Here is a 21,237-nt window from a genome sequence, read left to right as displayed (position 1 = left end):
GAAAGGTAACTGAAACAAGCAGAGGCGACCAGCAAGAGAAAGAAAAGGCCCCGGTATCCCCACCTCCTTTTCCATCCTTGTCCCACAGCCAGGCTGCTCTGTCAGGGGGAGGCGGGGGGAGGACAGGCATTGTCCCCACCATCTCCACCAAACCGCATCGCGTGAAGATTTGCTGTGCAGGGTCTTTAATTGTGCCCTCCACAGTGGGCCCCAGACTGTTCTCAAGTGATGGGAACCTGGAACTGCAAGTCTCTGGGAGAGCAGATCCTCCTTCCTTTGCAGAGCCCTGACTAGAGGGATAGATGGAATGTGTCTCTCAGCTCCATCTTGTTTCACAGAGGCAACACAGCAGTACTTGGGAAAAGTAGCCTATGCTCAGCTTGTGCCCAAGCAGGCTGAGTGCCAGCAAGCGCCAGCGCCTGCTCAGCAGTGTTATTGTGGACCCACTCCAGCCAAGGCATGAGGCTGCTGTGAGAAATCCAACCCAAGCTATGATGGGGAATAACTGGTAAAACCACCTTGCCCACTGCTACCAGTTCAAGTCAGTAGCCCCCCTATGTACTTGGGCACACACACAGGTCCTGCAAACCTCCTGCCCCACATCGCTACAGTAAGTTTCCAGACCCTTGCTTAAGCCACACCATCTTGCTTTTTGTGATGAGCAAGGACAGGGGAAATCCCAAGCTCCCTCAACCCTGTCCTGATTCAGACTTTAAAATCAAAAGACACCACCTTAAACCACTGCCATTTCACTGCTGATTCTTCACTAAATAGCACGGGGAAGGGAGTAGGTTCAAGAAGGGAAGACAAAGGCTATGGCACACATGCCCAGAACAAGAAAGAGTGGGAGGGAGAACCTAAGAGTAGAGACAGGATTGGTTCCTAGGGGATCACTAGTGAATACAGAACAAATCTCGGTGCTAATGAATAGCTTGTGTCCTAGCCGCAGGCCATGTCTCGCCCATGCTCTCTGTCAAGCCTCCCCTTCAGCCCCTCGGAGCAGCAGCGTAGCTGCGGAGTAGAACTCCCCCCAAAGCCTGCCCCTGATCGCCCGCATTACCCGCTCCGCGCCTCATGCTCAGGGCTGAACAAACCCCCGCACCCCGCGGAGGGGCTGCTGGGCACCACGAGAGGCGCCTCCCGCCCAGCGCGGGTGAGGGCCGCGGGGAGCAGCCCGCTCACGGCGGCGGAGCCAGCACATCCTGCACGCCGCGGCTGCCGCTGGGAGCTGTAGTCCGGGAGCCGTGCCGGGAACGCTCCATTTTCCCGTGCCGGGGCCTGCCGCGAACCAAAATGCTGCCCCCCGCAGCGATGGGGATGTGAGGTGTGTGTCAAGGGGGTGCCTTCCCCTCTGCAGTGGTCCCTCGCAGCGGCGTCCTCCCCCAAAGAAGCGTTTGTGCACGACAAAGCTGGTTTTGGGCAGGAAGGTGCGTCTTGGGTGCGTGCAGGTGGTGTGAGAGCACCCTGTTTCCAGTTGTACACCTAACGGCTGTGTTCCTTTGTTTTAGAGGCTGGACTTTGGCGAGTGATATGGCTGCTGCTTAGCAAGCAGGGCAGCTTTTTGGAAATCAAGTTTCTTAGCTTTTATGTTCCCAAGAGCATCTCCCCTTCCCACATTTGCCTTTTTCTTGTGCAAGGAAGGAAACTAAGTACCCAAGGTAGTCTGTGTTTCCCATTTAAATACAGCATCGTGGTAGCAGCAGGGAACCAGTATATATGTCCCCACACTGTGCTAACAATTTGTTGGTGAAGAGCTATCAGTACTGCCACATCCCTGTGTCAGGGGAGACACGAAAGCACTGAGGTGCTGAGGACGCATTGTGCTGGGGCAGGGCCTCACCTTGATGCCTTTTCTCAAGCTGAAGAGTTTGCCACTGGTGGTACAATGTATATAGGAATATAGGGTCCCTGATACATTTGCCTGGTCACTGCAGATCTTCATCCTTAGCTAATGCACCATAAGATGTACACTGCTTTCTCTTCACCTCAGTGGCAGAGATTTGGTTATTGTTTCTTTGTGATAGAAATGTCCAAACACTTCACTGTTCCCATACCTGAGGGCTCCTGGTGCACAAGCTGATGTCTCCATCAGATTGCTGTCCTATAATGTGCATTCCAGTATGCCTCAGTATGAGGAACAGCACAGGGATGGGCTGGGGATGTGACAGTATCTGTGCAGGGAAACATTTCTTGGATTGGTTTTCTTTTAACTCTCAAGTCACACTCTGGTTAGATGACATTTTCAGAACGATGTCAAGTGGTTAAAGGGTTCATTTAACACAAGCCACCACCTCTCCCGAAGCCTCCAGAATTATTCTTTTATTTCTAAATAGGTGCATGTGCCCATAATGGAGCTGGAAGGGGAGATGCCACTGAACTAGGCTTGTTGTAAAGTGCACAGGAAGCCTTAATGAAGAGCTACTGAATTTCTCTGGTGTCTTTTTGCCTCTCTCAAGAACAATGGCATGGTGTTCAGTGTTGAGAACCCATCTTTAACATTGGAGGCTGTCAGAGACACTTTTCTGCTGAACATCTGACAAGAGGTCAAAAATCTGGGTGCTGGGCATGTTATTTGAATGAAGAGCGTTTGGCTCATCAAGGAGACTCCTGTGTGCTGTGTGCCAAAATGGGAAACAGGGCTCTGTATTTTTAGAATCAGTTTCACAGGAAGATTGAGATGGGAAGGGGTGTCTGGAGGTCTCTGCTCCAAATTCTTGCTGACAGCAGGGCTGGTCCCAGGCCTAGATCCAGCCCCTATCAGCACCTGTGGCAGGGCTGAACCATCCTCAGGGAAGAGGTTTTCCCTTTGTCTAGTCAGAATTTCCCTTGTAAATTTTGGAACCCTTTCACCTTTTCACCCTTTCTGCATCTGTCAGAAGAGCTTGACACTGAGCTGTCCATACCCCTCCCACAAAAAACACCTGCAGAGAGTAATTACTTCCCCTCTAACCTTTCTCTTCTCCAGGATGGAAGAATCAGCTCCTTCAGCCTCTCCTTGTATGCCATGGGCTTGAGCACCTTAACTATCTCACTGATTCCCTGCAGGACTCTTTACAGTTTATCAGCATCTCTCTTGTGCTGCATTTCTACATCCCAGCCAAGGCCTCTCATTTCACACGCTACCACTTGTCCCCTGGTAGAACTGGAAAGCAGTAGGATGATGCAGCTGGAGAGACCTCATGAGGTGGCATGTCCCATCCCTCTGCTCCGAAAAAGGACTGGATGCACCCCAGCAAGCTTGGTATCTGCTTGCTGAGGCCTCCTGGCTGGCTCACAGATTCCAGAAGTCATTTATCCATTCTGAAAAGATACAGCTAATAATGCTTTTGATTTGCCCAAGGTTTCAATATCTTCATTTCAAAGGTGAGAGAAGTTTATTTCCCATGTTCTGCAGCCAGTCCTTGGCCTCTCTGCACCAGCACGCACAACCACTTCTGTTCCTCTTGTTTATTTTCCACTTACGCATGCCACCCTGAGTCAAAGCAGGGGGGTTTTACCTAGCAGCCATTTGGCTATGAGGATTCCTGAGCTGGTGCAGCCTTTGGGAAGGCTGACAGCACCCATGTCACCCCTGTGTCTATAGGCTGTCCTCAGCCAGCCAGAGATCCAAAACAGGTCTTGAGCAGCTGCACTTGTCTTCAATCGCTCGTTGTTTTTCATTTACCATTTGTGTAAGACAATTTTTGTTAACTCAAGCAACTGGCCTGGTTATGGGAAATGATGACATGAAAACCATTCGGAGCTTGACTTTGTGGTTAATCAGCTTGGTGTCACATGTCACTGATCCTGAAGACCCTGGGGCTGAAGCAATACCAGCTTTCACAAAGGCATTTCCCAAAATCACAAACCTCAGGGATCTGGATATTTTGTTTAGCACCCAGAAAACAAGGATTTTGACAAGATCTTCCTTATTCATGAGTCATCACTTTGGCCTCTAAGGGTCATACTCACTTTGAGCTCAGGAGGTAAGGCTGTCAACTCCTAAGGCAGCAGTTTGAAGCAGCCACAACTGCAAGCACTGCTAGCTCAACAGCAAGAATAGTAATATTATTCTTGTTTCCTGGGGCTTAGCTGGGTGAGCCACTCTGTGAAGCAGATAATCATAGAACCACAGAATCAACCAGGTTGGAAAAGACCAGTCCAACCATTGCCCAGCACTGCCAAGGCCACCACTAACCCATGTCTCTGAGGGCCTCATCCACATAGTGTGTGAACACTTCCAGGGACAGTGACCCCAGCACTGCCCTGGGCAGCCTGAGCTGCAGCTGAGCTGTTCCAATGCCTGAGCACCCTTTGAGGAAGGAATTGTTCCTAATAGCCAGTCTAATGCTTACCTCTGTGCTAGGCATCAACAGGGTGTTCTTGCCAACACAGAGCACCTCTGCAAAATGATACTCCGAAATGTTTCCTATTGATGATCCCAAAACTAGTGGGCATTTTTGTGCATTATCCATGGTGTTTTCAATCCCCCACTGGATGCGTGGAAACCGGAATGTGGTAGGGAACAATAACACCCTGGATTACTGCTGGCAAGGCGGAGGCTCTGGCAAGGGTCAAGACAAAGAGGTGGGTTGGGGAGAAGGGTGGATGAAAGAATGAATGAAGGCTGGAGACATGAGGCGTGCTCATGTTGTGCAATGGGGTGCTGCATGCCAACAGGGCTGGCTTGGGAACTAGAGGCACTGAGAGAAATGCTGTACCCAGGATACACAGGGAGGCCCCAAGATGCCACAGCACCCCTGGGGAAAAGGGTGTGGGACAAACACATTGGGGAGCCATGGGCTTACAAGCGTGTTGCAGGGACTATGTTATTAACGTTTTTGAAGTGCTTGGGTGATTAGTGCTACAGAAGAACCCACAAGAGGAGATGAATACATCTCTACTTGCTGCCGGGTTTGGATGCCATACAGTAAATAGTGCTTGGAGCCATGTAACGGACAACAGGAATTCCTGAATAAAAACTCGCTGAGAGAGAAGCATCCAGCCTGCGTTGGAAGGTCCACCGAGGAAATGGTCTCTGACTGAAGGCTACCAGAGAGTGATACAAGGACTTGCCCATACGCACTCGAAGCCTCTCTATTTAACACAGACACACGGTGCAGCCTGGGCCGTGCGTGTCCACCCAGTCCTGCTTTACGGACCCAACCTGGGCAGCAAGGCCAGCCACTGCTTGCTCACTTGTAGCTTCCCTCCGGCCCGTAGGAGGTTGGGTCAGGCCCTTCACAGCCTTCCGGCCGCCCCCTTCCCTCCACCCGAGGCCTTCCTTCGGCGGCAGCCGTTCAAAACCGGCCATGTCCGTCGCCGGTGGGGCCCAACTCGGCCGCCGGGGGCGGGGGGGATTCAGCCGCTCTCGCACCGTGCGGCCGCCTTTAAGTGGCGGTGGGTGGCGGGGGCGTGCGATGTGGCCCGCACACACCGGCTCCCAGCGACCCCTCCGCTGACCTGGCCCCGCTTTGCGATGGGTGGTGGGAACCGGGGCCCCCCCCGCCCGGCCCCCGGGCCATGCCGCGGGCCGGCGCGGGCGGGGCGGCCGGTCGGTCCCCGCGCGAGGCTCTCCCTTTGTGCCGTTGCCTGGTAACCGGGCGGGGGATGGGAGGCGGCCGGCACGGCTGAGGGAGGGGCGGGAGCTGAGGAGCGCCAGGCAGGCGGCCGCCGCCCCCCGGGAGGCCCCGGCCCCGCACCGCCTCCCCCGCCCGCCGAGTCCCCTCCCGCAGCCGCGGGGGGTGCGGCTCCGGCCGGCGGTTCCTTCTCTGCACACACCCCCCCCGGGGGCTCGATCGCCCCAGGCCCGTCCGGCCAAAAAGGCTCCTCCGCGCTTTCCCCCTCTCCGGGCCTTTGTGCCGGGGGGGGGGGGCGGGGCGGGGGCCGGGCTGGCTGCTCGCCCCGCGCCCGTGTCTCCTCCCCACCCCACGCTCCCGCGGGTGGGTTGGGGGACGTGCGGCGGGGCCCCCGCGGGGAGGGGCGGCGGCGAGCGCGGCTTGGGGGGTGACAGAGCGAAGGGGCGGGGGGGCTGGTTCTGGGCTCTTCGGAAATGGGAGGTGGCTAAGGCGGGCCGCGGTCGGAGCGGTGGGAGGGCGGCGGGGCAGAGGCGGCGGCGCCTGAGCGCGGGGTGCGCGGCGGGAGAGGGGGCGACTGAGGCGTGGGGGCCCCGCTCCCCGCCGCACCCCCGGAGCCGCTGCCCCCCGCCGCCGACCGGTTATTCCGGAGACGCGAGAGGATACGAGGCAGCGCGGAAAAGGAGGAGGGAGGAAAAGGGAAGGGGGGGCGAGAAAAAGGGAGGGGGGCAGCGTTTAAATCCCTTCCCCCCGCTCTTCGCCGCCTCCATTCCTCCCTTCATTCGACCTCCCCTCCGGAGCCGCTGGTGAGTCCCTCGCCCGCTCACAGCCGCTCCCGCCCTGCTTGTCATTTTCGCCCACTCGCTGCATTCTTCCGCGGGTGGGTGTTTTCCCCCACCCCCCGGTCCGTCTGTCGAGAAGGGGGCAAAGCGGTGGGGAGGGGGAACAGCAAAGTTTGGAGGGCGGGGGATACCCCCGCAGCGCTGGGGAAAGGCCCCCGGCGGTGCCTGTCCCGGCGGGGTTATGGATGCGGCGAGGCCGCCGGCACGCCGCGGGTCACGGAGGCGCTGGGGGGGCAGCCCATCGGCTCCATCCTGCTCCCCCCGGCGGCCGGGACCGCTCGTAAATTACCGGGAGGGGGGTGCGCTGCCCACCCGGGACTCGTTAGATTTGGCGGCGGCAGCTTCGCGCCCCCCCCCTCCGGAAGGGGAGCGAGGTACGGGGGACAGGCAGGGGGGCTCCGCGCCCGCCGCGGGGGTCCCGGGGCGGGGACACCCCCTGCTGCGCGCCGGCGTGACGTCACCTCCCGCGGAGCCCCCCTTCCCTGCAGCGGAAAGTTCAGCGGGGCCGGGGGTGGGGGGGGGTGTGTGTGCCAGGCGGGACTTGAGAGTTCGCAGCCCTGCACCGAGTGGGGAGGGACCCGCAGCGATGCCGGAGGTGGGGGGTGGAGGACGGACGGGACCAGGCGGCACGCTGCCGGTCCCCAAAACCGCCCCCTCCTGCCGGCGAGCCTCGTATTGTTCCCGCTTATGCAGGTGCGGGCAGGAATATTTGGGAATGTTTTCCGTCGGGGGGAAGTGGGGCACGGAGCTGTGTGTTCGCTCGTCCTCCGTTCCCGTGGTAGGCACGGGGGTGATTCGCCCCCTCCGCGATGCCACTCTCAGTCGGGGGACCCACTGCCCACTCCTCTGGAAGCCAGGTTGCTGCCTGGGGACCGGGCAGCAGACAAGACCCAAATGGTTGGGCAGCATCAGGATGGTGGTTGAACTTCCTTTGAACCGACTGAGATCCCTCGGTATGTAGGGCTGGTTGTCTGTCTGCTGCTGAGGGGTTTTGGAGAAGCAGCGTCTGTTTTTCCCAGCTGTGTCATAGGGCGAGCAGTGGCAGTTCTGCCCCGCTGGCTCCTGCAGGCTGCCGGCCTGTGGCTGCTGCTGCCCAGCGCGTTGCCAGTTGTATTTTGCTGAGTGGCCGCTGTGCTGTTGGAAGTGGCAGCCATTTGGTCACTGTGGCATCACTTTTGCACACTGCCTTTGCTTGCTGTTGAGTTCTGCCGTGGTAGCTATTGTATGTGCCTCAAGTTGCCTTTGAGATGGCCAGTGTCTTTCTTTGCTGTTTGTCTGGGTGCTGTGGCTGCCTGGAGTTCCACAGCCAGTTACTTAGTTCCCAGGATGGCTACTGTAAGAATTTGTATTCCTTTTGTCTGCAGGGTCTATTTTGCAGTGCTGTGGTTCTTGGGGAGCAGCGTGTCCTTACCGAGCTAGCCACTCAAATCTGTTTTCGTTATCTGTGATTGTCTTGGGTGGATTGCATAGAAACTGCTGTGCTTTCCAGCACAGAAAAAGTGAGGAAAAAGTAGTGGACCATTATGCTGAGGTGTGTAGCAGGAGAGCAGGGGGAAGGAGTTGGAAATGCTTGTTTCGGGTCCACCTGAATGGTGGAGCTTGGTTACACGCCCTTCGGGTATGCGTATGCCTAAAGCTTTAGAGTTCAGCCCTGACTTCCCACCACATTCAGTGTGTCAGCACATCAGCTGAATCCCACAGTTGTTTGAGTTGAAGGCTGGAACCTCCTTTCTTCTAAGCCTTCTTCTAAGAGGATGTTGTGCATCACTGTTATGCTGCACATGGGCTGAGGGACTAGAGCTCCATGATCATCGTGCCCATGGATGGATGCATGTAAATGTGAATGGTCAAATTGTTCATTGGAATGAATTTCATCCTTCCCCGCCCCTGTTTCTTGACCAAATTGTTATTTTTGTTTTATTTATATTTGTTATAGGTGACTGCACAACCAATCATTTGTGTATTTCCCAAAGTTCTTGGGAATGATCTGGTCTTTCACACCAGGCTTTCCCAATGGTGTTTCATGATGGAGCTTTTCAAGTACGGCCAAGGAGTGAACAGTGCAGTACCATGGTTCTTGCTAGAAATTATAAAAACCCTCCAAACATTTGAAAATGAAATGTGCAATGAATCCTAATGAAGATGGTTAACAGGTCTAACCTGCTGCAGTGGCCTGCCTTTACCTCTCTTTGTATGCATTTACCTCCTCCCCTAGATTTTGTACCCCTTGGATACCTCTGAAACCGTCAGGTTTGTCTGCACAAGGAATTACAGTAAGGTTTCTTGTGGGCATACTTGTGTTCCAAAATAATAATGGGGATGCAAGGAATTATGATTCTATAGCATAGTGGCATCACTAAAAGCAGCCTGGTATGTGTTTTTCCTCAAGAGGGGGAGCATCTAGTCCAGTTGCAGTAGATGGTCATTGTAGGTCCCTGCCAACTGAAGTATTCCATTCTATTTTTATTTGTAGCTGAAATTAATCAGGTAGGTTTTCTTCTTCCAAAAGCTCAGCCTGTGGCACTCCTTGTATCCCCCTCCCGCCCGGTACCTCCTGGAGCTCCCTCATGTCCATCAGCATTTTCCTGCGGGATGGAGGTGGAGTCAAGGGGAGCAGTTGCTGTGGAATACCGAGGTGTGCAGGGAAGGATTATTTGTTTACCAAATCTGAGGTGTAATATCTTTGCAAAGTTACTCTCTGGAATTGGTCTGAGCATTTATTCAGTTGGGCCCCTCCTTAATATGTACCTGAATGTTTACCCAGTCTTATATTTTTCCTCTTTGGGTGTCTGCCTTTTCTTCTGAGGACCTGGTTTCCTCCTCTGTCAGGCTGTGTCTGCCCCAGTTCTATTGTTTCTTTCTCCCATTCTGTTCCAGACAAATAAACTACTTTCTTGCCTCCAGTGGATTTTCTGATCTCTTTCTTCCTCCATTAGGAGATGCTATGGAGGTATGAAGTGTATTTCCTGTGTTTATCACTCTACCTCTTCCATCTGTACTTCTTGAGGAGTGTTACTAGTGAAGTACAGAATAGGAATGCATTACAGATTTCTGAAAGACCAAAGGAAAAAGCAACACAAGCTCCAAGTGTGTTTAAAAGTGGCAGCATCTCTGAAAACGTCATGCTGTTAAACCAGTGTGCTACACCCAGGGTCTGTCTTCTGTGCAGAATGAATTCATGCAATCATTGCCCAAGCCTGGTCACAGCAGATGGGTTAACATGAACATGAATTGCTCCATGTAAGTGCCTTGCCTGTTACTGAAGCTGCAGCAGTCCCCAAGACGTGTTGCTGGGTTGGCCAGTTATGTCCCATTGCTCTTTGTGTCGCACTGAGCTGAACACAGGAGAATCTTTTGTCCTTCCAGTCATGTGGTGGGCGATTGCGAGCCCACAACCCATGTCCTTGGATGTGTGTGGAGAGTGATGAGACAGAAGGGGATGCTTCCAGCTCAAGTGGTTTGAGCTTCTCCTCTCTCCCTTAGTCTGGTTGGCTGATTTGAGCTTCCAGCAGTTTGGGGGGAGGATTTGGCATATCTTAAGAAGCTGAACACAAGTCAGCTTTGTGAGGAAACAATCGCTTCAGAAGCTTTGACTTACCTCCAGAACTCCACTAGTAGTGCTCCTGCAGAAATCTCTGACAGGCTGTTTTCTGCATTTGTTGTGGCAGCAAACACTGATTTGTTATTGTCTCCTGTAAAAATATCAATATTTGATTGATTGTTGTGGTAGTATTTTCACCTACAAACCAAAGGGTAACTCAGTGTCTTCTCCAAGCAGTTTCAGCCAACAATGGTCTGTCTGGGCTTGGCTGAAGAAGGGTAGCTGGGTGCTTTGAATCTTCCTTCATGTTTCTTGCCCTGGTGACATCCTAGATCAGTTTAGCTGGAAAACATTAGTCTTGTGCTTCCCTGCCTTACAAGGCACTTGCTGATACCCTGATTGATGTTTCTTCCACAAGATCTCTCTGTGTTACAGATCACTTAAGTGAAGGTTGCATCTCTTTGGACAGTGGATTGGATATACTGTGTGTATATATATTAATGCCTGTGCATATATATCACAATTTATATAATAGCCTGTATTATGTAGTATATAATATACAGTGTTATATCTTAAATTTTATATTGAGATATATAAGATGTGTATCAGATATAAAGTGTATCTACAGCATAGTATTTTGGTTATACTACTGTTTTTCTTTCAGGCAGTGCAGTAGATGAAGTGAATTCCCTCAGAACTGTTCAGAGTTGGCCAGACACATGAGGAGGGTCCACCCGCTATGAAGAGTGGTTTATCCAGTTGTGATTATCCATCAAGCTTTCCTGCACCATTGCTTTCAAAGTACTTTTTCACCCAGGTCTTGTAGACCCCATCACCTCTTGCCAACCTCTCTATATAACTGCTAATGACTTTAGTATTGAAAAACCTAGTGTGAGCAACTGGCCGGTCCTCTTGTGCACAGCACGTGGCAGGAAATGTCACCTGGTGGTCTTTACAGAACATATTAAAGGTATTTATTTTAGAATAAAATAAATAAAGCCCTTAAAGATTTCCAGGTATACATTAGATCCCTGGGTGAGTTTTCCAAGTGACTGATTTCTCCTGCTTTTCAGATTTTGCACATTTTCTGTGTGGAATTTGTCTAGTTTCAGCTAGATCCATTGGGTCTTGTGCGTTAAAGAGCTCTCTACTGTCAGCAGTCTTCTCACTTTGTAGTACTTGTAGGCCATGTTTAACGTGCCTTTTAACATTTTCTGTGATAAGCTAAATATACTGGGCTTTTTAAGGCTCTTTCTGTAAGGGGAGGGAGGAGTTACCAGAAATCCTTCTTTGTTTTGTTTTGGTAGTTTTCAATTTATCAGCATCCTTTTTGGAATACACGAGTGAAAACTGCCCATGCTACTCCCATAAAGGTCACACCAAGCCTGTATATAGTCAGGTAAAAATGATCTCTCTATTCCTGCTCCTGAAGAAGATTCCTTTCTATGCACCAGTGGTTTCATTCACTCAGGTGTAACCCCCTCAGAAGTCTTGTACTGGGAACTCATGTTCCGTTTGTTATCAGCTGTTAATTACAAGGCCTTATGTATCCTTGGATCTTCATCCTTGAAAGCATTCTACAGTCTTTTCTTCTTGATCTTTTCCAACCTGGTTGATTCTATGATGTAAAAATCCTCAATAATTTGGGATCAGTCTCTGGGCTCGGATGCCCACTTGAGAGGTGGAGGCTGGTGTCTGTGATCGGTAAGGCAGGTTATATTATCTGTGGGTGGTAGCATTTCGGCATGAATTGCTTGCTTTGAATTCTCTTGGGATCAGGGAGAATTTTAGATACTTGTGACTTTTAATCCTTCATTGTATCATGACCAGGAAGACCTTGTTTTAGCCATTGTGTGTTCTGATTTCATAAAAATCATTAGAATGAAAATCATACTTCATCATGAACTTGGCGAACTATATAAGATAAAAACCTCTCCTTCCTCCCAAGGGTGGTTCAGCACTGGAATAGGTTGCCAGGGAGGATGGGGACATTCTGTTTTCTGAGATGTTTGTGACAACCTCATCTAGCTTTGCAGTTTACTATGAACAGGGACTTTGAGTGGAGACTTCCAGTGATCTCTTTCCATGTTAGTCTTCCCAGAGATTGGGTTTCCCTTCCCTCAGCCCCAGAGGTGAGGACAGAATCATCCCACTTAACCAGTTCTGTAAATCAAGGAAAAGCTGTGGGATCCCAGGCAAGGGAGTGAGTCAAAGCTTATCAGTGTCTCAGGTCTGCTGGATGATTGTTACTGTGTCCATCTCCTGGCATCAGTTTGCTCCTTTACTTCTGGATCTATCTGTCTTCATCGTGGTCAGATGCTTGCCCTTTGCATAGATGGCACTTGCATTGGCTTTGCTGTCAGTCGCGAATCTCTAGAAACAGAACCAAGAGTGTCCTTGGTCACTGTCTGCAAAGTCACAGAATCATAGAATCATTTAGGCTGGAGAAGACCTTTAAGATCATCAAGTCCAACAGTTAACCTGTCACTGCCAAGTCCACCACTAAACCATGTCTCTAAAAGCACATCTTTTAAATCCCTCCAGAAGTGATGACTCCACCACTTCCCTGGCCAGCCTGTTCCAGTTCTTGATAACCCTTTTGGTGAAGATTTTTCCTAATACCCAAGCTAAACCTCCCCTGGTGCAAATTGCCCTAATGTTTGTTACTTGGGAGCAGAGCCCAATACCCACGTTGCTACACTCTCAGGTAGTTGTAGGGAGAGAGCAGTAAGGTCTCCCTTCTACCTCCCTTTCTCTAGACTGAACAACATCAGTTACCTCAGCAGCTCCTCATGAGATTTGTTCTCTAAACCCTTCACCAGCTCCATTGCCCTTCTCTGGCCCCACTCCAGCACCTCAATGTCTTTCTTGTAGTGAGGGACCCAGAACTGAACACAGGATTCGAGGTGCAGCCTCACCAATGCCCAGCATGGGGGAACAGTCACTGCCCTGGCCCTGCTGCCACACTGATGCTGATACATGCCAGGATGCTGTTGGCTTCTTGGCTGCCTGGGCACAAGCTGCTCATGTTCAATCAGTCAGCATCCCCAGGTCCTTTTCCATGAGCAGCTTTCCAGCCACTCTCCCCCAAGCCTGGAGCATTGCAGGAGGTTGTTGTGGCCCAAATGCAGGACCCAGCACTTGGTCTTGTTGAACCACGTGCCACTGGCCTCAGCCCGTTGATCCAGCCTGTCCAGATCCCTCTGTAAAGCCTTTCCCCCTCAAACAGATCAACGCTCAGCCCAACTTGGTCTGCAGACTTCCTGAGGGTGATCTCTATCCCCTCATCCAGATCACTGATAAACAGAACTGGCCTCAGTACTGAGCTGTGGGGAACACCACTTGTAACCGGCCACCAGCTGGACTGAACTTCATTCACCACCACTCTTTGGGCTCAGCAGTCCAGCCAGTCTTTCACCCAATGAAGCGTATACCCATCCAAGCCATGAGCAGCCAGTTTCTCCAGGAGAATGCCATTGGAAACTGTGTCAAAGTCTTTACTAAAGTCCAGGTAAACAATATCCACAGCCTTTCCCTCATTGACTGAGTGGGTCACCTTATCATAGAAGGAGATGAGGTTGGTCAAGCAGGAACTGCTTTTCATAAACCTCTTCTGACTGGGGCAGCAGAGGACCTGGTGGTCCTGTACATGCCATGTGATGGTGCTCAAGATGATCTGCTCCATAAGCTTCCCTGGCACTGAGGTCAGACTGACAGGCCTGGAGTTCCCCAGATCTTCCTCTGGCTCCTCTTGTTGGTGGGCATCACATTTGCTACCCTCCGGTCAATTGGGACCTCCCTGGTCAGGACTGCTGGTAAATGATAGGGAAGTGGCTTGGTGAGCATTTCTGCCAGCTCCCTCAGTACCCTTGGATCCCACCTGACTCCATAGACTTGTTTGAAGTGGTAGCAGGTTGTTGACTATTTCCCCTTTGATTATGGAGGCTTCATTCTGTCCCTTGTACCTGTCTTCTAGCTCAGGGGGCTGAGTACTTGGGGAACAACTGGTCTGGCTGTTAAAGACTGAGGCAAAGAAGGCATTAAGTACTGCAGCCTTTTCTCATCCTTTATCACTATGTTTTCTCCAACATTATTAAATAAAGTATGGAGACTCTCCATAGTCCTCCCTTTGTTACTAATGTATTTATAGAATATTTTTTTTTTATCTTACTGTCTATTGTCTGTCTATGGCAGTGACCAGATTCTAGTTGGGCTTTGGCCCTTCTAATTCTCTCCCTACATAACCTCACAACATCCTTGTAGTCATCCTGAGTTGCCTGCCCATTCTTCTAAAGGTCATAAACTCTACATTTTCCCCCCTGAATTCCAGTCAGAGCTCTCTGTTCAGCCAGGCCAGTCTTCTTCCCTGCCAGCACACATCTGAGCACATGGGGATGGCCTGCTTCTGCACCTTTAAGATGTCCTTCTTGAAGGATGTCCAGCCTTCCTGGAGTCCTTTGCCCTTTAGGCCTGCCTCCCAGTCTCTTTGGGCACCATGCGTGTTTGCAAACAGACTGAATTCTGTCTTAATGATTTGCTTTTGCCTCTGTTTTGCTTCAATGATGGCTGTTTTAGAGCTTCACCATATGGCCAAGGATCTTCTCATTTCCATCTTAAAACTGTTGGTGACCTTGTTATACCCATTTGTTCTTATACCAACCTTCTCAGTTAGCTGAAATACTCCTTCTGACTGAACATTTTAAAGACATGCCAAATGACCCTATTAGGTCCATCTAGTCCACATCCTCTGCTCCAAATCCCTGGCAAAAAAGGTAAGTTAAGGCAAGCTTACGTTCTGTTTTCCTCTGATGCTCCTGCAGCTTCAAACTGGTTTTGGCAGAGGGACTGCTATAGCTGGATGTGGTCTCTAGCTATTCAGAAAGCACCAGTTATTCTTTCTTCCATGAAATTGTCCAGTCACCTGGCAAATCTGTGCTATCTTGTAACACCTGTAGTGTCCTTTGACTGGGAATTCTGCAGCCACCCAAGTTCAAGAGCAACTGTCTTGTTGTTTTTGAAATTGTTTCCTTGTAGTGTTATCTGATGGTCCTAAGGCCTTGTACTGGAATAGAGAGTAGAAAATAATTTCCTACCTAACGTCTACTTTTCCTGGTTTTCCAGTCCTTGATCACATACTCAATAGCTTTTTCTCTGGACAGAGATGTCTAACCCGCTTGGTCATGCCTCTTCATTGCCCTTTCTAGCTCCTGTGGAAGGAGCAGAACTGCACACACATTCGAAGATGTGGGGAAGCCATGGGTTTGTGCAAGGGCATGATGACATTCTTTGTTTTGTTTCCAGTTTCTTTCTCATGAGTTTCTAGCATGTGGTTCTGTTTTCCTGATAGCTGCTCAAGACAAATGTGACATTTTCATGGATTTGCCTCTCCTGTCCCAAGGGGATCACTCTTGAGTGGCACCAAGTCAGCTGAGGGTCCATTTTATATGTGGAGATGGAGTTGTTTTTTCCTCTGTGTGTGCACTGCATAATATTTATCTAGATAAAAGTTCATATGCTGTTTAATTGCCCATTGTCAGTTGCCCATTATCAGTTGCCCACAGTCGCTCTTGGAAAGTCCTTTTACAGTTCTCATCAGTGAGTTGTCATCCTTGCTATCACTGTCATTAACTGACTTTTGTCAGCCACATAGATTTCCCTTTGCCCTTTTGCAGTATCCATCCTTATTTTGCTTCTTTAGTGTTGTACTCTCTTAAGTTACCTCTTAAATTGTGATTCTCTGCGATACTGACAGTGTCTCCTAGTGTAATGCCGTTGCCAGGTAGGACATCATAGAATCACAGAATGGTTTGGGTTGGAAGGGACCTCTAAAGCTCATCCAGTTCCACAGGCAGGGACACCTTCCGCTAGAGCAGGTTGCTCCAAGCCGCATACAACCTCACAGGGAAGAACTTCTGCCTTATATCCAATCTAATTCTGTCCTCTGTCAGGTTAAAGCCATTCCCCCTTGTCCTGTCACTACAGGCCCTTGTAAAAAGTCCCTCTACAGATTTCTTGTACAGATTTTTTTAGGCACTGGAGCTGTTCTAAGGTCTCCCCAGAGCCTTCTCTTCTCCACCCTGAACAAGGCCAACCCTCTGAACCTGTGTTCATAGGAGAGATGCTCTAGCCCTCTGATCATCTTTGTGGCCCCTCTTCTGGACTTGCTCCAACAGCTCCATGTCCTTCTTATGTTGAGGACACCAGAACTGCACACAGTGCTCCAAGTGGGGTCTGATGAGAGCAGAATAGAGGGGCAGGTCCCCCTCTCTCGACCTGCTGGCCATGCTCCTTTTGATGCAGCCCAGGACATGGTGGGATTCTGGGCTCAAGCACACAATGAAGCCGGGTCATGTTCAGTTTCTCATCGGTCAGCACCCCCAGGTCCTTCTCCTCAGGGCTGCTCTCAATCCATTCTCTGCCCAGCCTGTATTTGTGCTTGGGATTGCCCTGATCCAGATGTGCAGGGCCTTGTGCTTGGACATTGATCCTTGTGAGACACCATCAGGCTTTCTTCCACCTAGCCTGGTACTTGCAGCATTTCATTAATTCATAACCATTTGCAGTGTTTTATCCTTCTAGCTACTGAGCTTCCCTCTCATTGTTCTCCACATTCTGACTGCTTTGTCTGGGACTGAGGGCTCTGAGCCCTCAGGTGAATAACTTCCATGTACTAACCGTGAGGAGCTATGGTACATGGAATCACGGTCATAAGTTGCAACAAGGAAATTACAGCTGTTAATGAGTGTTTCCACACTGTAATGGGTATCCAGGGTCAGCTGGGGAAGCTTTACTCTTTGAGATGTTTAGGGCTTGTCTGGACAAGGCTCTCAGCAACCCCATCTAGATTTGGGGTCAGCTCAACAGTGAGGAGGAGTTTGGAGCAGAGACCTGCAGCTGTGCCTTACATCTTCCTTTAAGTCTCTGGGCAATTAGAAAGTTATGTCTTTGAGTAATTTCCTTTGCATTCCTTAGTGAAGGGGTATATGTGTATAAAAACAAGTGTCAAGTATTACAATAGACCCTTAAACCCTAACAGCTCCACAGGTGAGGTGTGCTCAGGCGTTCCTAACACAGAAGATGCTGGACTTCTTAAAACAGTGACTATGGAGAGTGGAGTGTCCTTCCTCTGCATGGTGCACCCACGGGCCTCCATCGCACTCGCAAAGGGAAGAGCCCAGTGTGTTGCATTCTGTGATCCTCCTCTGGGCTTTGCCAGCCTGTGTCTCCAAGAGATCCCGAGGCCTCCTCTGGGGAAATGGAATGATTCTGTGGAGATTTTTAAGCAAATCTGTTCCATACTTACAGTCACTTTAGTGTGCCCTCAGGAATCGTTTTATGATTAACGGGACCTGCTTTGTACAGCCAACCTTCATTGAGTGAATCAAACTTCAGTTTCATTTACACCTGCCAAAACTAATATATTCTTTTATGCTGTAAATTAAGCTATTGTTAAATGCATGATTTTTTAATTATTTATTACCTTGCTTTAGCTCTAATAGTTTTTACTTCACTCTGCTTGTCAGGAAAGACCTTTTTTTTGCTCAGATCTGTTTTTCATTGAATGGAGATACCAGAATTACAACTTTCATGCTTAAAATAATGTTCTTACTCCTCATGGTTGTACAGAATTAAGAAAACAAAATGTTAATATAGACTTCATAAAACATAAACTGTCTTTGTCTTCTGAATCTGCCAGCACTCTGCAGGCTTATTTTCAGTGCTCTGATTTGGCACCCTTTCCTGAAATGTGAGCATTTGAATTTTCCTTTATTATTTTACTAGGAAGCAGGAGCACCTAGGTAGCATGACAAGTGAGTTTCTCAACAAGTACTACTGACAGATAGGTCAACAAGTACATATAAGAAAAGGATTAAAGCTCTTGGCTCAATCTGAGTTCTTTTTTTGCATGAGAGGTGTTATTTTAGGCATAGAACCATGGAATTGCAGACTGGTTTGGGTTGGAAGCGACCTTTTAAAGATCACCTTAGTCCAACCCCCTGCCAAGGGACACCTTCCACTAGAGCAGCTTGCTCTAAGCCCCATCCAGCCTGGCCTTGAACACTGCCAGGGATGGGGCAGCCACAGCTTCTCTGGGCACCCTGTGCCAGTGCCTCAGCACCCTCACAGGGAAGAGCTTCTGCCTAAGAGCTCATCTCAATCTCCCCTCTGTCAGTTTAAAGCCATTCCCCTTGTCCTGTCCCTACAGGCACTTGTCCAATGCCCCTTGCCAGGTTTCTTGTACAGATTTCTTTAGGCACTGGAGCTGCCCTAAGGTCTCCCCAGAGCCTTCTCTTCTCCAGGTTGAGCAAGCCCAGCTCTCTCAGCCTGTGATCATAGGAGAGGTGCTGCAGCCCCCTGATCTTTTTTGTGTCCCTCCTCTGGACCCACATCCCTTTTGTGTTGGGGGCCCCAGAGCTGAACGTAGTACCCCAGGTGAGGTCTCAGAGGAGCAGAGTAGAGGGGCAGATTCACCTCCCTTGACCTGCTGGTCACACTCCTTTTGACGCAGCCTAGCATGCAGTTGGCTTCCTGGGCTGTGAGCACACATTGCTGGTTCATGCACCAGTATCCCCAGTGCTGTCTCCACAGGGCTTCTCTCAATCCCTTCGTAACTCTGGCCTGTATTCACCCTATAGATTGTCCCCACCCGTGTGCATGACTTTGCACTTGGCCTTATTGAGCTTGCTTCACATGGGTGCACGCCTCAAGCCTTTCAAAGTCCCTCTGGGTGGCATCCCTTCAAGTTTATCAATGGCACCACTCAGCCTGGTGTCATCTGTAGACTTGCTGAGGGTGCGCTCGATCCCACTGTCCTCATGTCACTGATGAAAATGTTAAATAGTATTGGTCCCAGTATAGACTGCTGAGGGACACCACTCATTACTGGTTTCTACTTGGACATTGGGCTGTTGACTGTAACTCTCAGATGGACAGAGCCATCTATTCCATTGTTATCTATCAAACCCATATCACTCCAATTTAGTGGCGAGAATGTTGTGTCAAAGGCCTTACAGAAGTCCAGGTAGATGACATCAGTACATTTTCCTTTGTCCTCTGATGCAGTTACTCCATCGTAGAAGGCCACTCGATTAGTCAGTCCAAACTTGCCCTTGGTGAAGCCATGTTGGCTGTCTCTAATCACCTCGCTGTCTTCCATATGTTTTGACATGTCTCCCAGGAGGATTTGCTCCATGATCATGCCAGGCGCTGAGGTGAGGCTGACTGGTCTGTAGTTCACAGGGTCCTTACTACCTGTTTCATCAATGGGGCCGTATTCCCTTTCCTGCACTCACTGGTGACTTGGCCTGACTGCCGCGACTTTTCCAAGATGATGATGAATGGTTTGGCATCTTCATTGGCCATTTCCCTCAGGCCTCTGGGATGCATTTCACTGGGTCTCAGGAGTCTCAGGCTGAGAAAGTTGGGGCTGTTCAGCCTGGAGAAGAGAAGCTGAATGGAGACCTCAGAGCAGCCTTCCAGTATGTGAAGGGGGCTACAAGGATGCTAGAGAGTGACTCTTCATCAGGCACTGTAGCGATAGGACAAGGGGTGATGGGTTTAAACTGAAACAGGGGAGGTCAGGCTGTATATAAGGAAGAAGTTCTTTACTGTGAGGGTGGTGAGGCACTGGCACAGGTGGACCAGAGAAGTGGTAAATGCTCCATCACTGGCAGTGTTCAAGGCCAGGTTGGACAGAGCCTTGGAGCAACCTGGTCTAGTGTGGGGTGTCCCTGCCCATGGCAGGGGGTTGGAACTCGATGATCTTAAGGTCCTTTCCAACCCAAACCACTCTATGATTCTATGACTTGTGTGTTCAGGTTCCTCAGGTGGTCTCAAACCTTATGATCATCTTATGATGGGATTGTGAACTTGCTCCTCTCTTGCATACACAGGTAAATCTAAAGAGACTTCATTCAGCTTGGATGTTAAAGAAAAATGCCCATATTTCACAAGTGCCTTTTATTTTGTGTCATATAAATATATTTCTTCTTAGCAAAATGTACCAAGTAATAAAAAGCTTGCAATTCCTGGGAATGTTCACACCCAAGATAACATTAGCCCCAAGTGTTTGCCTGCTGCCATCTTGGTATTCAACCATTTTGGCATCCTAATCCCTTTGCCCACACAATCATTTTCACTTTTACAGTAATGTGTACATGTCAAAAGACTGACAAAAGACTCTGACATGCATCCTGACCTGTTTGGTTGTTGCTATCTAACACTGAACACAGTGCCCTTCCCCTTCCTTCTCTCACTTTCTCCACCATGCCCTATAGAAGATGCTGGAGTTAAAGCATGCAGTTAAATCATTAGCCATTGGGAAACGCTGTGATTCAGGTTGTCTGATTGCATTATTTTGGATGAAACATCGTGTTTTCAAGATGCTACACAGTTGTTAAACTCCATCACATTTCTGGGAATTTTCCTTTCACTTTATAAAATGAGGGAAATGGAGACAGGGATTAAAAATGCCTGGGATCATTCACTGGGCAATATATGTGTGTGTGTGTGTATATATATATATGTATGTATATATATATATGCCACGTTCTGTCTTCCCACCCACAGTGTGTGTCCCCTGGCTGTACTGCTCCACTGGGCACTCCCTTCTGTGTGATCTTTACCCATCAAGAGGGATCCATTGGTTATCACCCCATCTTACTTTCAGAACACTTTCCAGCATCTGCAGTGTGTTAGAAAGCAGTCGTGTTTGTTTCACCGCCCTGGTTCCTCACTCCAGTGCTAACCCATTGCTTTGCAAAAGGGGGAAGAGAAAAATCAGGATGGGAACACAGAGCTAATGAATTGCAGAGAAACACTCCTTTTAGTTCTCTCGTCTGAGTCTGCCTTCGCATGCCAAATGCTGTTCATTTTGGATTTCAGCAGTTCCCAACTGGAAAAAAGAAGAGAATTGAACTTCGGAACATTTGTACTTGGGCTGAAGGAGAAACAGTTTCACTGACTCCTTACTTCAAACTTCCTTTCTGTGGACTACGATCTAGTGGAAGATAACACTGGCTACGTCTCTAGTAACAAATGAAATGGGCCCCAGCACTGGTGCGCAGCGCTGTCTGTCCATTGGGATGGTGTTCCTCTATATAATCTTTGGTCTGTCCCAGAGAGCACTGTCCCGGATGATGCCTGAGCATGGAGAAGGACTTAGCATAGGAATATACTGATAGCCAGTGGCCAGGTTAGATGTCCCCTTTTGGAGGGTAGGAGAATTTTGCTATCTGGGTGCAAGCTGTGTAATGCCAATCACCCCTAGGACCAGACAGTAGGCCGTATCTTGTTTGTT

Source organism: Psittacula echo (assembly GCF_963264785.1).
Source record: "Psittacula echo genome assembly, chromosome: 3".
Classification (NCBI taxonomy): domain Eukaryota; kingdom Metazoa; phylum Chordata; class Aves; order Psittaciformes; family Psittacidae; genus Psittacula; species Psittacula echo.
Note: the sequence above shows the minus strand (reverse complement) of the source record.